Genomic DNA, 15,219 nt, shown 5'->3' with positions numbered 1-15,219 from the left:
TTTTAAAAATCACAAATTCAACTTGTATTTGATTTGAGTATGGGCTAATTATTAAGGGACCATTAAGCAATAATAGTCTCAAATATTTAAATACCCTGTGAAACTGCAATTAATTAAGGGACTGCTGATTCTAAGAAGTATGCAACAATAAGGGAATGAGGTAAGGATTAAAAGCCTAGATGCCGAGTTCAGAGCAAAATATCAATAATCCTTTCACCTTTGCAATATCTATAAAGTGGAGGGGGGGGATAAGAATTATATGAATAATATTAAATAAAAAGTGCCTATAGGACTAGAAAATTTTTTTTCATTAAATTTGTCACTTATTCCAATTTGATAAAATGCCTGTAAAAAGGAAAGTAACAACTTAAGGCAGAAGACTAGTTATATTTTTTGCTATTCAGAACTTCTTGAGAGCAAAAGAATGAATACTGATCAACTTCCCTGGTTTAAACTTAATTACTTGCCTTAAAACATGCTATTTTAAACTTAAACATCTATGTTATGCCTTAAAAATTCAAAGCAGAAAGTAAAATCATATAGAAAGCCAGAAACTTCATGACAACCAGGTAGATGTTTGCTTGTAGTTTTTGGTATTGAAACCCTTTTCCCCACACATTGCACAGATGCCCTTTTTCTAGGCAAGCCCTGACAGTAATGAGAACCTGGCTGGTGTACAGAACTTTTACAAATTCTGCAAATGGAGAATTTCTTCTTTTCATATGGATCAAATCTTGCCTTTTTTTTTGATGTCAGAGCTTTGTTTTCATTCAGCTTTCTTCTGCCACTTTCTGTGGCATTCCTTGTGCAACCTCTCCAAGTATCTGGAGTGATGACAGTACCAAATTTCTTTTCACATTTCTCTCATGCCACCCTTTTGTCGATGGTTCTCTTAGCAGAAGCCCCATTTCTCTTTATAATTGGATAGTCCTTCTTTGCTTTATTTAACCATGGCTTATTCAATTATGAACCTGTTGTTGCACATCTGGATCGTATCCAGGTTTTAGCTTTTACAAACTGCTGCAACAAGATTGCCTTGTGCATTCTCTTTTTCTTCTTTTTGCCAGTATGTCTTTGGGATAGGTTTTCTGAAATGAAATTGCTGGGTCAGAGGGAAATGTGTACTTTTTTGGGTGTGTCCACATTGCCCTGAATGGGGGCTGTCCCATTTCACATTCTGATCGGCAGTCAATGGAGAGCCGCTGCTTCTCCATAGTCTCACCAGCAGAGTGTTATCACACTTTTGAACTTCTGCCAATCTGATAGGTAAGAAATAATACCTTAGTGAAGTTTTAATTTTCTAAATGCAACTTTTTACCATCAAAATTAGAATAAGAGGTAGGAAATGTTTTGTCTAGATCATTTCTCTTTAATTTTACGTTAAATCAGGCAGCCAGGCTGCATCCAGGTTCCACCAGCCTGTGGCTACAATATGAAGTCCCACTAGCTTTTAATGCCCAAACAGCAATTTCTGATATTCCCTGAAGGTACCTAAAAAGGGACACAGCTGTCCTTCTGTCTCTCAGTTATTTGGGGGAGTCTCTGAAGGAGGGCCTCAGAAGTAGCTACCATGTGGGCTGTGGGCTGTGGGCCCCATGCTACACCAGGCTCCTCCTCTCCTGCGGTGCAGCGCCCGCTGACCCGTGCTCCCTGGCTGTGACGATGCCTGGGGGGCTCGCTGCCACCGCATCAATGGAGCCTGCTGTGGGAATGCCAGCCCTGACCACCCCCAGCCCCCATCCCTGGACGTAACAGAACAGGTCAATAGGGCTAGGATACGTGAAGATGCTGGGAGAAAGGCGGCTCCCAGCCCGGGCCTGACCCTTCCCCCACTTTGTGTCCAGTCTCATAACGTGTCTCTCAAAGAGCTCAACCAGCTTCTGGCTTCTGATCCTGATCTAGAATCCTAGAGAGATTTTCATGAAAAGAATTCATTCTTTGGATGGTTCCAGCCCATCCAAGGGGCCAGAGGGAGAAGGAAAGTCTTCCGCTATTCCATACAGCCAGGGCTCCCGTCCTCCAGGAGTGCAGGGAGCGGTGGCCGTGGGGAGGGGGCCTCAGCCACACTGAGCGCATCTGGGTTGGCCTCAAATGTCCCGGCACGTGGCTATGACCATCCACCTGCCCCCTGTGCGGGGAGGGATGGGAGGTTAGCTGGCAACTGATGGTTCAAAGGAGGGACGTGGGGATTAGGGACCAAACACACACTTAAGTCATTGCAACAAGCAAAATAACTGAGAAAGGAGACTAAGTTGCTTGAAATTATGCTTAAATATAAAATCATCCTGGAGCACAGAAATGTTAACACAGATGCAGATGTTTTGAAAGATTCATTGTTGATCAATATTCTTTCAGAGGTTCACTTAGAAACAAAAATAAAATTAAAAAAATGCATGGACACTATTGTCAAGCAAGCAGAGTAAGCATACAACTATTTAAATGAATCAGGAAAACTATTGCGACCGAGTTTGGGAAAACAATTCTATAATATACATAAAATCTAGAAAATAGCCCTAGGATTCCTTAAATATTACCACTCTCCCCCAACCACCCCATTCTTCCCCTCCTCAATTCATATTCATGGTAAGTGAAAAAAAAAGCTTAATAGTACATAAAAGAGAGCTGGAGTTTTTATTTTCTACTATCTTCATCAGTGGGTTATTGTGTGTAATAAGCGATTGGCCTAGTGGATGTGGCTGCAGAGACTAAGATAGGCAAGGAGCCGCTCCCGCTCAGGGCCGCTCAGGTGCAGGGGCTGCGTGAGGGCCTCCTCACAGGTGAGGCGCCCTGGGGACCTCACCTGGCCTCACCCCAGCCCCGGCCCTGCTGCAGGCCTCACCCCAGTCCTCAGTGTTTAGGCTCCAGGAAGGTGGGTGGGTAGTGGGGTGTATTAGTTAGGGTTCTCCTTGGAAACAGAATCAATGAGAGATGTCTCTTATTATCAAATTGTAAAAGTGACTCACGCAACTGCGGGAGCGCACGAGTCCAAATTCTGCAGAGCCGTCAACAAGCTGTCAACTCCAAGGAAGACGTCTGACGAACTCCTCGGGAAACGAACCGACAACTTTGACGAACTCCTTAGGAAACGAACCGGCAACTTTGAAGAACTCAGGAAACGAACCGACAACTTTGACGAACTCCTCAGGAAACAAACTGGCAACTTCGACGAGCTCCCCAGGAAAAGCTTCACTGAGCAGCTGAAGAAGAAGTGAAGGTTCTCTAACTGTCCGGCTTATAAGCCTCCAACTGATCACCCGGACCAAATCCAGCCAATTGCATTCTCTCACTGTGGAAGCACGCCCCTTGATGAATCATCAGTCAGCTGCAGTCAATTGACTGATGATCCGACAAACCAACCAGCCTCAAATAGCCTCACAGGAATCATCAGGCCAGTGCCCGCTTGACCAGACAGCTAGGCCACCTAGCCAAGTTGACACATGAACCCAACCATCACATGGGGTAACAGGGGCGGTCACCCAACCATGTCCGGCAACATAGTCCCTGAAGATTTCATGATCCTTGAGAAGGAAAGTCCATGCGTCGGCTGAAAATCAGGATCATTCCAGAACTGTTCAGCAAGTACAAAAGTTCTTGCTTTTCCAGTACAGAAACCTTTTAAGTTCAAGTTCCCCTCTAAAGACCATGTAGGAGAGAGACTGGCATGAAGAGTCCAGAACATAGGGTTAAGTCTAGGTTACATTTCTCCTGAATTCACTTTCTTTATCTGTAAAATGCACAGACATCTGGTTCAGTTGATTCCCTTATATCTTTAGCGTCTTATGGTTCCGTGAGCCCCTTACTCTGTGAACACCTTAATCGGGTGGTATCTGTAGGGGCTGGAGTTGGGGTCAGGGTGAAAGCAAAGGCCAGACTTTGACCTCTGTCTTCTAAAGGAGACCAGCCCCAGGCCATGGTTTGAGGGGAGTCCTGGTGAACCTGGGAGATGAGTTCTTTGGAAAAGGCACCGGGTTTACTCTTGAGCCAGTGATGCTTGAATCCACCCATGAACACAGAGAGAGCTGTCTTGGGCACTTAGGAGGCTTCCGGTGAGCCCAAGAGCCACAGATTCAGCGACGATGGTGACTGCCAGCAAAGCTGTGCTGGAGAGATGGTGGAGTCAATCAAGCAGTTGTGTTTACAGAGTAAACATGTGGAAAATAGATTATTTTAATTGCTAATTGTTCTCGAGACCCCTACCAAGATATATTTTTTTAATGTGGACTAAGTGTTCCCTGCGACAAGCACAGTGAAGGAATTAAAGTTTATTCAGAGCCTGACATGCTGCTGATTGAAGTACAAGAAGTAATCATGGTTGGTTTTTTTTCTCCCATATGGCTTTTAACGTTTATAAAGAAAATGATTTCAAGGGGTGCAAGCTAAAAAGAAACAAATCTGTAAACAGCTCCCAATCAGCCAGACCCTCTGAGCCTGAGACATATTCCCTCCCCCATCTCCCTCCACCCCATCAGCACTAAATGCAACGTGAATTATTCTTTTGTTCCTGACTCTGCGGGAAGGGCATGAAGGGTCAGAGGTAAGGGTACCCGTGTCCTGGAGGATGTCACAGACCCAAATCTACCCCTAGCCGCAGCTGGGTCTTCCTCCTCCGAGGCAGCCCCCATCCTGCTCCTCAGGGCTGGGGAGCATCTTGTCTGAGCCCGGGAGCGAGCCCAGGGAGTGTGGGCAGAGAGAGTTAGACATCAGCTCCTCATTCCTTGAAGAATTCTTCCCGGGCTCATGTCCTGAGAAATGGCCTCTTGCTGGAGCCCCGAGGCCCCTGAGTGCCGTGAGTGGGACACCTTTCCATGCCGGAATGAACACCTGGGAATCTTGAGGGTGATTCAAGAGTGCAAGGCACCCTCGTGCTGTGAGGGATGGACGGTGCAGTTTCCATCGTCACCCAAGGCAGGATCGGGCCGTGCTCACCTCTGAGGCTCACTCTTGGGTTATTCTTAAAGACGGGCTTCCAGTAAATCCCTCAAATCAATGGTGGGTTCCAACGTGCCTGGGGTTCAGGGGAACACCATTCAGAGCCGACAACCAGCCTCTGGGCTGAGGGCCTCACCTTTGTCAGGTGCGAGTGCCCACTGGTTTACTTTTTAAATGACGCTTTTAAGCCAAGCCTAGCTTTGTGGCTCAGGTGAAGGTGTATATTCTGATGGCCACGTGCTACGTCCCTGTGCCACTCTTACCTAAGTCCAATGACAGCCCATTGATATAAATTACTTAAATCAGCCCAAAGGAAATGAGGGTGTGGAGGGGACCCACAAACCAAGATGGAAATTAGAGTCAGGCAAGACGCTCCCTCCACAAAAAGCAGCCCAGCATCCTTGGCTTCACTGCTATTTTGTCTTTTATTTTCATTTACTTCTTCCGAATTTAACTTCCCTTTGCTGTTCCACCTGGGATATAATGTTGCTTCTGGCTTATTGTACTTGCTTGGCTAATGGGGGCACAGTTTTAGGGGCTTCCACCAGAACCTTCCACTTGGTCAGGGTTCCACCAGTTGGGAAGGGTGTCCATCCTGATTCCGTACTCAGGGACCAGCACAGTGACCACGGCGGGGTCCACGGACTCGATGGACCCCTACGAGATGAACTTGGGCCATTTCTCCCCGACCTCTGTCTACCCCACCGTGACGGAGGGGCCGCAAAGCCTCCTGGGTGCCCTGTACTCAGTGAGCTCAGATCCCGTATCCAAGCATCCTCACAAGGTCTAGGTTTTCTCCTCTCCCCAGCATACAGTTACCAAGAAAATGACCCCTGGTCCCCCAGAGGAAGGATTGGGAGAATTAATAGCACCCCCAGAGACCTAACGGATGTGGGGTGATGGTCCCCAACGTATCCCAATCATTGTATACACTTGTTCTGGCCTCAAATTCTTCTCCCCTCACCCACCCAGCCATGCCGGTCCCCCGCTGTTCCGACACGGTGTCCTCCCTGCGTGGACTCGTGCAGCCCCCCTGCCTGGCTGCTCCACCCTCGTCTGTCGGTGAGGTCTTCTCCCGCACATTTGAGTCTTTTCTCAGTACCTTCTTCGTGGGGCTTTCCTTGACTGTCCCATCTAAAACTGTAACCCCCAAAGCACTCTAGCCCCCTCCCTCTATCATTTGCAGCACCATCTAACATCTTACTGCATGTGTAATTTATTTTACTGCCTATCTCCCCTACTAGTATGCAAGCCCCCAAGGGGGGCAGGAGAGCTCAAGGGTTCTGTCTGTTGCTCACTGCTGTATTTCCATACCAATACGAGAACCTAGCCTACAGCATGTCCTCCATAAGTGTTTGTTAAATCGATGCCTGAATGGAGAAGTGACGTTGGGATCCCTGAGTCAGGCTTGTGGAGGAAGGAGAGCAATTGTATGGAATATTGTTTTCATCTACTCTGCAGGGGTGGGTTTCTATGGTCACAGAAGAGACCCCCCTACCCCACCCCCGCCAGGCCACCCAGCCTTCTCTGAATGCTTCGTGCTCTCAGTTCTGGTCAGAGGCATCCCCCTGCCCACCCTTGAAGGTTCCTCTGGTTTCCTATAAGCCCAACAAGGTAATTAAGAAAAAACAACGTGTCCCATGCACGTTCTATTTTTGCTTTGTTTCGAACTGGAGGGCAGTTCAGAGAATCTAACTAGTCAATGAATTCATTTTGTTAATAATTTGCTTCACGGTTTTGTATCTATTTTCTTAGGTGAAATTGGTTTATGGATGCCTTTCTTTTGGGTTACCTTCTCCCTTTGAAGGATTTGATGTAATTGCTATGCTATTTTTCCAAATATTAAAACTAATTCCCCACCATTCCCTTCCAGGAACTATTTATATATCACAGGATTGGAAGTTTGACAGAATTCACTCATAAAACTCTCTAGGCCCAGAGACTTTTGGGGGAGGCAACTATGAATAATTTCTAAAGCTTCCTCTTTATAAATTGGTCTATTCATGCATTGTAGATCTTCTTACAGCAATTTTGGTAAATTAATATTGTCTGCAAAAGTCATACATTTCGCCTATATTTTTCAACTGAGCTCTGCAGAGTATGTGCCTACAATCTAAAAGTTGTCCCTTTCTGCTTTTATACCTAACATTTCATTTCTAATTTTAGTTCAAATGAATATTCTTTTTTCTCAATTAAAACTATTAGAGTCTGTCTGTTTTACGTTGTTTTTCAGACAGCCCTTTCTTTGATGCTTTATTCTACCATATTTCTCTCTCCTAATTCATTCATTATTGCCTCCTTTTATTTCTTTATTCCTGTTCTCCTTAACAATACCTTACTATTTTTTTCTAATTTCTTGAGCTTAATCTTTAACTTCATTTACTTTCATTTATAAATAATAAAAGTATTTAAAGTTACGGATATAGTATTAGCAACACCCTATAATTTTTTATATCCAATATTGTTATTTTATAAATAATATCACTTTATATTTTATTTTTTTGGTACAAGAATATAACAATATTGTAGCTGTAGTAATTTGATATTCCTTTTAAACATTTTGATATAAGCCAAGCCAATCACCTGTGGGATTTTGTTGTTGTTAAAAAGGAGGGACATAGGTGTAATCAACCCTTCAACACATCACCCAATGGTCATTTCATCAGTCATGACTCTCTGTAGTTATTCAAATAAGTTACTGATTTCAACTTTTCCTGACTTTTTTGTTTTACTGTGTGTGTATGTGTGCTATTTAATGGTGAGGGGTAGGAATGAAGTTCCTGGATGTAGGGTTAATGTACAAAGTTGTCGTCATTGACAATTCTCAAGAGCCTCTGATTGTACTGCAAAGCACTGTGGTTTCCAAAAATTTTTAGAAAAAGGATTCCTTTAAAAATCTGATAAAAGTTGCAAAACTTCTTACCAGAAAAACACATACACATTACATTTTCTTTTCAATTTTAGGAGTTCATGAATCCCTCAAAGACCATTAAAAGATCCCAGTTTAAAAACTGCAGCCACACAGCATAGGTATAAAAATTTTAGCCTGGAAAAAATTTAAAGCAAGAGTTGGCCAATAGCCTTTGGCTTCAGAAAAAAATTCTCAATGATGAACCTCTGCAGCATCTATTTTTAATCTGTGTAACTTCCTGGTGAGACCAATAGGGCAAATTAGTTGCAAAATGTACATTAATGAATAAAATTCTAATTAAAATTCTGAAGACTATGCTAAAAATGCAGCCATAGCATTAGAAAAGGGTCCTGGCAAAGAGGAGTCCTACACCTCCACTTCTGGAAACAAAGAAAAGGGTCCTTTCAGAGAAATATGCTCCTGCAGAAAACAACTGTAAACTATAAATTTTATAAACTTTATAAACTATAAAACCTGGCCATAACACAAAAACAACTAGGGAAGTTGCTGGGGAGCGAAGCAGACAGTCTCCAGCGAGCTGTGCAAGTTTGCTCGGAGGAGTTACACAAGGAAGTTCTTCTCTGCCTGGATTTTAGCCAGAGGGTAAGTAGAGTCCATAAGGTACTCATGGTGGGGGGAAGTGGCAGCAGAGGAGCATGGAAAGCCTGCAGTCTTTTTGGTCTGGAGAACCAGAAAACTGTGAACACTGAAAAGAGTGGGGGAAAATTACAAGAGAAAAAAACAGAGAAGGGAATCCCCCAATTTTTCTACCCACATCTCTTGCTGAATTTGAACTATTTACATATGAAAGAGACTCAAAGCAGCTCCACTAAAGACAGTGACAATAACAAAATCTGAACTGACCCTGAAGCTGCTATAAAGAAAAAGAGTTTGCAGTTCAAATCCAGTAAAGAAAATTACCTGCCAAATCAAAGGAAGCAATACTCATCAGAGAAAATAAAAAACAATCTCCACAACTCAACATTCATAGTGTCTAACATATGGTTCAAAACCGTATGAGATGCTAAGAACAAAACAATGGAAAACACTCTCAAAAGAAAAGAAAATCAAGTCCAAACCCAAGATGAACCAGATGATGGAACCAACAGATGAGGATTTTAAATGGGCTATTCCAACTATCCTCAATGAAGTAAAATACAACATGCTCTTGATGAATGAAAATATCAGCAGAGAAATAGGTAGCCTCAGCAAAGAAACAGAAACAATGAAGAAAAAACAAATAGAAATTTAGAACTGAAAAATACAATTTCTGTAATAAAAAGTTCTCTGGAGAGACTTAAAAAATGAATGGCCATACAGAAGAAAGATTGAGTGAACTTGAAGATACTTCAATAAAAATCACCAAAGGTAAACAACAGAGAGAAAAAATATGGAAAATAAGATGAACAGAGTCTCAGTGTGCTGCTAGATGACATCAAATTGTTAAACACACGTATAATTAGAATACAAGAAAGAAAGGGAAGAAAATACTACTTGAAGAAAAAATACCTAAAAGTACTCAAATAGGATGAAAGACAGAAATTTGTGGATAAAATTGCTCTAAACAGAAGAAAACACAGGTGCCCACACAAAAACACTGTTAAACAGCTGTTTAAAGCCAAGGAACAAATCTTGAAAGCAGCACAAGGAAAATGACATATTAAATATAGAGGAACAACAATCCTAATAACTGCTGGCTTCTCTTCAAAAATCATGGAAGTCAGAAGAGAGCGGAACATGCTCAAAGTACTGAAAGAAAAAATCTGCCTACTCAGAATTCTATACCCAGTGAAAATATCATTCAAGAATGAAGGTGAAATAAAGACATTTTCCTATAAAAGAAAATTTAGAGAGTCACCAGCAGACCTGCATTACAAGAAATGGCAAAGATAATTCCTTAGTTTGAAGAGAAATTTACCAGATAGAAACTCAGATCGTCAGAAGAGAATGAAAAGCAAGGATGTGGATAAATGCAAGGGTGTTTTTTTTTTTTTGCCCTTTACGTCTTTAAAGTGTTTAAAAAGTTATATCCCAGTTTTGTGGAGTTTGTACTATATGTAGATGATTATAAATTAAAACAATAAAACAGATGAGGGTTATGGACCTATAGGGTTGCAAGATTTCTTTATTTTATGTTAAGTAGTATATTAATAAGTGTAAGTAGACAATAAATATTAAGGATATATATTGTAATATCTGCAGCAACCACTAAAGAAATAATTCAAGACTAGCTAGGAAGATTAAAAGGGAACTCTGAAACATATTCAAAAATGCCAAAATGGAAAGGAAGAACAAAGGAAAAGTGGAACAAATAAACAGAGAAGACAAAAACAAAAAATAAAACAGTAGCCCAAACCCAATATTATCAATAATCGCAGTAAATATTAATGGACTAAACAAGCCAATTAAAAGCAGAGCTTGTAAAAAATGAATTACAAAGACAAAAACAAACAAAAAAGACCCAACTATACAATGTCTACAAGAGACAAACATTAAATATAAAGACACAGATAAGTTGAAAGTAAATGGATGGATTAAGGCATACCTTGCAAACAGCAGTATAAACACATCCAATTTATGAAGCAAAAGTATATGATGCAAAAAACTGATGGCAATAAAGGCAGGAAAAGACAATTTTATAAACATTATTGGAAATTTTAACATCTTCTTTCAGCAACTGCTAGAACAACTAGACAAAAAATCAGCAAGGCAGAATTATGAACAACATTATCAACCACCTTGATTTACTTGCTATTTATAGAACATTACACCAAGAATGGCATAATACCCACTCTCTTCAAGTGCACCTGGGGTGTTTGTCATATAGACCTTTTTTGGGGCCACAAAACACATCTCAATAAATGAGAAAGGTTTCAAATCATGTAGACTACATTCTCTGACCAAAATGAAACTACGTTAGTGGAATATGACTCCCAGGGAGGAATGTAGACCCGGCATCGTGGGACGGAGAACATCTTCTTGACCAAAAGGGGGATGTGAAAGGAAATGAAATAAGCTTCAGTGGCAGAGAGATTCCAAAAGGAGCCGAGAGGTCACTCTGGCGGGCACTCTTACGCACACTTTAGACAACCCTTTTTAGGTTCCAAAGAATTGGGGTAGCTGGTGGTGGATACCTGAAACTATCAAACTACAACCCAGAACCCATGAATCTCGAAGACAATTGTATAAAAGTGTGGCTTACGAGGGGGGACAGTGGGATTGGGGGTATAGGGATCACACTCCCATTTGTCTAGTTTGTGGATGGATGAGTGGAAAGGTGGGGGAAGGAAACAAACAAACAAACAGACAAAGGTACCCAGTGTTCTTTTTTACTTCAATTGCTCTTTTTCACTCTAATTATTATTCTTGTTATTTGTGTGTGTGTGCTAATGAAGGTGTCAGGGATTGATTTAGGTGATGAATGTACAACTATGTAATGGTACTGTGAACAATCGAAAGTACGATTTGTTTTGTATGACTGCGTGGTATGTGAATATATCTCAATAAAATGAATATTAAAAAAATGAAACTATGTTAGAAACACATAATAATAAAATAACCAGGAAAACCCCACATATTTGGAATCTAAACAACATACTTCTAATCACCGAGTCAATGAAAAATCACAGACAATGTTATTAACATGTTGATAATATACACATATCAAAATGTGTTGGATGTAAGTAAAACAGGGCTTTGGAAATTTATAAATTTAAATGCCTATGTGGGGAAAAAAGAAAACTAAAATGCAATGATCTAAGCTACCACCTTAAGAAACTATGAAAAGAAGAATAAATTAAACCCAAGGTAAGCAGAGGAAGGAAAGAATAGAGTAGAAATCAATACAACAGAAAACATAAAAACAATAGAGAAAATCAATAAAACTAAAAGCTTGTTCTTTCAAAAAATCCAATAAAACTGATAAATCTCTAGCCAGACTAATCAAGAAAATAGAGAAGACACAAATTTCCATTCGGAATGAAAGAAGGTGTCTCACCACAGGCCCTTCAGATATTAGAAGGATAATAAGGCAATACAATCAACAACTTTTCACCAATAAGTTTGATAGTCTAGATGAAACTTGCAAGACACAGTTTACCAAAATGGACTCAAGAAGAAATAGAAAATCTGACAGCCCTATACACATAAAAGAAATTGAATTCTTAATTAAAAACACTCTAACCCAGAAAACTCCAGACCCAGATGGCTTCACTGGTGGATTCTACCAAGCACTTAAAGAAGAAATATGCCAATATTACACAAACTTTTTCAGAAGAAAGTCTTTGTGAGACCAATATGAGTACCTCAGTTACAAAATCAGACAAAGATATCACAAGAAAAAGGAATTACAGAACAGTAACATTCATGAACATAGACTGAAACCTTCATAACAAAATATTAACAAATAAGACCCAATAATACACACAAAGATCCTTGAAAAATGCTCAGTGAAATAAGTAAGACACACAAGGACAACTATTGTACAATATCTCTTATAAGAGGTGAGTAGAAATAGCAAGCTCACAGCGGTAGAAAGTATATTAAAGATTACCAGGTGTGGCAACCCATGGCCTGAGCAAAACAGGCCTGCAGATCTTTGGTGCACAGCAGTCTGCATGACCTAAGCAGCTAAATGTTTAAACTATTGTCTTTCTAAGCCAGTGAAGAGAAAAAGGGTAAATTGACCTTAAAATGTAACTTTATGGGAGGCAGGCAGGAATTGACAGGCTCTTAGTCTCACAAAAAGAGCAAAAGGTAATTGTTCAAGTGTTATTCTAGTCCTTCCTGCACCAACCCCCAGGTCAGAGTGACCTGTTCCTGCATCTATGCTCCCCCTACCCTCAGGAGGGCCTTTGTCTTAAACCCTTAGAAAAGGCTTTCTGTCTTCTTTGCATCGCTCGGTCGTCTTCCCTGTGAACGCGATGCCTGCCTGGCCTGAGAGCGCCGTCGTGATCTCTCCATGACTTCTTACCCTGTAAGTAAGCCCTGAATAAAAGTTCATGTATCAGAAAATGCTCGTTGCCTTCTTTGGCCTTTGGACTGGCATGGCCCTCTTGGGCTGCGACAATTGGTGAGCCAGCCAGGAGAATTAGATAGCCACCAGCCAGAGACTAGGGAGATCCCGGGCACTGATGACATAAACTTGGGGAAGGGAAAGGAGAAGGCCCCAGGCAGGATACCGGGGAGGCCTGCGATGTCTATGTGGGAAGGGCTGCCCACCCTCCCCGTGGAATGGATGTCTATGTGGGGAGGGGTGTCTACCCTCCTAGATGAGTGGAATCTGCCGAGGGAGTAGGGAAATGTTTATAACTCTCTGGCTGGACAAATAGCCGTCCTGTATCAGGCCACAGGACCACTGGGGATTCAGAAAGAAAAAAAAGGCCACCAGATTGTGGCTGTGGTGGGCTGGCCACTGTTAGAGGCTGTAAGCGCCACTACTGAGGAAGTTTTAGCAGCCAAGGTGGCTGTAAGCCAACTAGGAGGCAAATTAAAGCTAGAAAAAAACATGAGGCTACCACAAGCAGAACTGAAGATGCTCTGAATAAATGTTTAGAAATATTGGCACACCAGCACACTAGAGTAAGTGGGCATAAGCTGCCCAAAGGGCAAGTCAGGCATATCCTGGTTTCCCCTGACTGGGACAGTAAAGTGTGGGACTCTGTTGATTCCTCCTCAAAAGATGATGAGCCCCTGTCTGACTGGGAAATTAATACCAAGGAAAGTAGGCGTACTCGAACTCTGTTCCCACAAAGGGTTAAAGCAGAGGAAGTTCAGCACCCTGATCCCCCATGGAGGGAGAAAGGTGGGGCATGGCAGCAGCTTCTGATCAGAGGGTGCCCATTTCATCCTGGGAGTTTTCCCCAGCGGAATTAAGAGATATTAGTAACCAATATCAACAAAAACCTAGACAGCCATTAGCAAACTGGTTGCTCCCATTTAACTTTGTGCTACATCTTGCTAATATGTTATTTAGAATATTTTTAGATTTTTTCCAGTCAACCTGTGTTAGGCTTCATGTGGGGAAAACAACAATGGACATCTGCTGTGCTTCCACAAGGATACCTTCAAATGTGGAAACCTCCAGAAGAGCCTGACTACTCTATCAAGTTCTTGGGTATTATCTGGTTGGGTAAAACTAAGGCTATTCCTTCAGCTGTTGTTAAAATGCAAAGTTATCCCACATTGCTTACTTCTGAACAGTTGATAGCTTTTCTTGGGCTGTTAATTTATTGGGAAGTGTTTATACTCTATGTAGTATGAATTTTAAAACCTTTGTATACCCTAATTAGAAAAGGAAAAGTGTGGGGATGGGCTTTTCCACAGCAGCCTGTGTTTAAAAAGACTAAGCAAACTATTATGCAAGCACAGGCTTTAAAGGGGTGAACCCTGATATACCCTGTGATTTGGATGTGGCCAGTGCCAATATTGGCTTTGGGTGGGGTTTGTGGCAAAGGCTACAAGCTAAATGTGTACCTGTTAAGATTCTGGTCCCAATTATGGAAGGGCACAGGACTCAGATATAGCCCTTTAAAAGAACAATTGTGCAGTTTGTAATCCTCTGTTGTGAGTGTTGAAGGTCTAACTCAGGTGCCCAGTGACCTTATAGGAGACCACACACATACAGGTATGCAGATATGGGACCCTACAAATAAGCCCCACTTGGGGAGTGCTCAGGTGAGCACATTGACAAAATGGAAAGTCTACCTCCTACAACATGGCATCTTTGACAACGGCTCTTTAAAAACAAAGATGCATGCAATTTTAGGACCGGCCTCCTGTGTGAAAGAGCAGCATGCCCTGTTTCCTGTGGATGCTCCTGAGGTAGCTCCTCCCATGCCCACCATTGACAGACAAGGAAATACACCTGACTCTGCATGGATCGGCACATGGGCAACCTGCTACCTGGACAGCCGTGACTGTCCAGCCCAGTGCTGACACCAGCTGGTTGGAAAACATCTGGACTGCCTGCCACAAATGTAAGGTAACCGTTTATCAGGTCTCTGCCCACAACACCAATTCATTACCAGGTAACATAGAAGCAGACGCCCTAGTGAAATTCCACAGCCTAACACCAACGATGCATGAAGTGGCTGAATGGCTGCACCGGAAACCTGGGTACCAAAGACACCAGATTCCTGTCACCTGGTAGCAAGTAAACTATATTGGTCCCCTTCCTCTGTCCAAAGGGACAAAATATGCCTTCACCACCATGAATATGGCTAAACACTTAAAGGATGATAGAAACAAAGGACTCAAGGACTGTATCAGCATTAACTCCAGAAAAAGAGGCCGGATGCCTTCAAGCCACAATGGGGCAGTGATAATAACTTTCTCTTGCCTGTGCCACAAACACTAGAAATTGGGGAAAATAAGGCCAG

General features: G+C 42.1%; 1 protein-coding gene and 1 pseudogene across 2 annotated transcripts in view; both read right to left on the bottom strand.

The window, feature by feature from the left end:
- Positions 1 to 15,219, bottom strand: part of MSRB2 (methionine sulfoxide reductase B2) — a 76,042-nt gene that overhangs the window by 22,564 nt on the left and 38,259 nt on the right. The window lies entirely within an intron of this gene.
- LOC119535181 lies at positions 386 to 2,076 on the bottom strand (annotated as a pseudogene).

Source organism: Choloepus didactylus, chromosome 5 (genome assembly GCF_015220235.1).
Source record: "Choloepus didactylus isolate mChoDid1 chromosome 5, mChoDid1.pri, whole genome shotgun sequence".
NCBI lineage: Eukaryota > Metazoa > Chordata > Mammalia > Pilosa > Megalonychidae > Choloepus > Choloepus didactylus.
The sequence above is the reverse complement of the archived record's forward strand: the minus strand, read 5'-3'. Positions and strand labels throughout refer to the sequence as shown.